Source organism: Morone saxatilis, unplaced genomic scaffold (assembly GCF_004916995.1).
Source record: "Morone saxatilis isolate NCDOM2014 unplaced genomic scaffold, NCSU_SB_2.0 Contig21, whole genome shotgun sequence".
Taxonomy (NCBI): Eukaryota; Metazoa; Chordata; class Actinopteri; family Moronidae; genus Morone; species Morone saxatilis.
The window spans coordinates 2,386,644-2,389,404 of record NW_023339774.1 but is presented as its reverse complement, the minus strand read 5'-3'; the positions used below and the strand labels follow the sequence as shown (position 1 = coordinate 2,389,404).

The 2,761-nt window shown below is 43.3% G+C and overlaps 1 pseudogene; it reads right to left on the bottom strand.

The window, feature by feature from the left end:
* The window catches only part of LOC118332823, a 2,549-nt pseudogene extending 194 nt beyond the window's left edge, over positions 1-2,355 (bottom strand).
* Positions 2,356-2,761: the final 406 nt, after the last annotated feature.

The following is a 2,761-nucleotide window of genomic DNA, read 5'->3' as shown; positions in this document are numbered from 1 at the left end:
TGCTCTGCCTCTTTATAAATTTCTTCACTGAAGTACTTTCTTCCATTCACCGCCACCATGTCATCAATCTTCTCGATCAGCTCAACCACTTGAGTTCTGTTCCTTCTTTTCTTGTTGTTGAAGACGTGGTACCGGCTACCGCACCTGTTGATCACCTGTCGAAGTTTTGGGTGGCCTGTTTGCACATACTCTCGAATGCTTTTGCCCTTCAGCTCATCTCCACGCGTGAACAGAACGATCATATACTTAAACACCTCAGGTCCAAAGATTTTCTCCAGGGCTTGGACGCAGTTTTCTTCTTCTTTGGTGAACCTGCCGATCTGGATGACCAGCAGGAAGGCGTGAGGGTCGGGAGAGGACAACTGGATGTATTTTGCAGTTTCTCTCTTTATGCTCTGCCCTATTAGTCGTATCTAAAATCCCAGGTGTATCAACCACGTTGATCTTTCTGCGACACTTCTTCTTTCTCGCAGGTCTCTGTCACAGAGTGCTCTCTCGCTGCAGAATAGAAAACCTGTGTGCAGTGGAGGACCTGCAAACATAAATATATTCTGTAATATAAAAGTATCTCAAAACCTTGACATAATTAGTACAAGTGCTGACTGCAATATGCTGAAAAGAGTTGCAACTTTTCAGCGCTTCAGTTAATTGAGCAGCGTCTTCCCCATCTCTCTCTGTCTGTTTTGACTTTAGTGTAGTACAAACTGCATGACACTATTGTTTTTTTGGTGGTGGAGGCGTGCTTTAGCACTCCGCCCACTCAGGGGTGCATCACATGCAGCAGTGGTCGTGTATATGAGTATGAATCATCAGAAAGACTTGCAAAGCTGATCCGGAGGACTCCCAGTGAAACCCTACTGCCTGGGTCGGTTCTCTATAAGCAGTAAATCGCATAATAACGCAGGCTGCCATCGATTTATTCGACTGCTTACGAGTGTACAGTGGATGCATCTATTCCTCTGTTTTTCGTAGAACACTTTCAGCCAGTTTTTTGGGGTTACATTTAAGAAAAAGTCCCAACCAAGACTAAATCTGGGGATATTGCATTACATGGTTCAGTATCTCCATGATGGAGTTATTACAGCCAGGATAAGAAAAACAGAATAAGAAAATTGAAGATTGTTTTTTGTATTTGCATTTCGAGAGCAGACAGACAGGCAATTTTGGTGTGAAACAATGCTTACAGTAATTGAAAAATGTATTCTTCATTGATGACAATTTCAGGACCTTTCCATCATAAAACAAACTCATTTTAACAACCATGTACCTCCACACTAATTTTTGAAAGTATATTGAATTTAGAAGCCGAAGCTCAACCGATAATTGACAAGCCTGATCTTTCACAGAGATCCACTGAAAAAACTTTGAGGATATGAAGAGTCTGGTCAATATTTCTGGAATAGGCAATGCACATTGTACATTGGACGTATACAAACAGATTCAGATGTCACATCTTTTCTCTGCTTAGATATACTTGTTGGACAACTTTGCGGGATAAGTCAACCTTAAAGATAAAATCAGATTACAACAAGTATCTCGATATCCATTAAGACACCATAGGAGCTTAATACCTTCGGTATAAAACCTTTTGTTGGCAAGGCCACAGAGGTCACGGACAGTCTGTTGTAAGTTTTCACCGGTTAGTGTGGTAACTGGATGGTTCTCCTTCGGTGGACTGTTGTTCCCAACTGCCTCTCAGGGTCCATTAACAAGCTTGCCCTCGCTGCTGCTGAGTACTGGGTGGCTGAATCCTGATCGTTTCTTCCATGATCATTGCATATCCTACGACGGCGAGGATTCTTGCCGTTTTTTGGAGCCCGCCAGGACCGGGGAGGCGAGCAGTTGGGCAAGGTGATTTGGTGGTTTTTTCCATACTCTCAAGTGACTTGCTCAAACAGTTGGTTAACTTCTCACCAAGCTGCTTGCTTATTTTCTTTTGAGGCCCATCCCCAGCCTGTGCTGCAGGTCCTGACAATTTTGTTCGTCCTGCATGCCTTTAGGACAGACTCCTTGGTCTTGGGCCCAGTTGGGTGGAAAGAACGTTGGAATGTGTAGGTCCCAGATGGGCCGGAGGTTGACCCAAGAACAGCACAGCTTGAGAGCCAGCGTTGGAACAGATTCAACAGTTTATTGTCCCAAACAGATTTAAAATCCACATCACTACACAAGAATTAGTCCAACAACCTGACCTAAGGCCAAAATTACGTCAGGACTTTCTAGCAGAGACCTCCAGAAATCCAAACAAACTGAGACAGACAACAGTGGGGCGAGGCAGGGCAGGAGAGTCAGGGGACATTAGGTCGAAAACCAAGGACAGCAATTCTGGGAAATACATACTAGGAGAGCTTTGGCCATGGCTGCTAAAGACAATCTACAGACTGGAGAGACTAAAGTGCGTTTAATCAGGTGAGGGGAAACACAGTGAAGGTTTGGTTGCACTGGATGAGGCAAGGCAGGGTGATAGGAAAATCTGCGCAAGCTCGCAGTAGATTGGAAAAGCCAAAGCGATTCATAGCCAGAATGTGATTGATTGGGTGTGGACAGTTTCTTTTTACAGCTACCATACAGACTAACGATGTAACGAGTTGACACAGTTGTTTTGGGTAATGGGTTGAGATTATAAGTGCTTCTTAATGGAAAACTAACTGGTCTGTGGGAGCCAGAATTATTACTGGTTGGTAGGGGATCAAATACTTATTTCATGCAAAAATATGATCATAAATTTATAAAATTTATATGATGTTGTTATTCTGGATTTTTT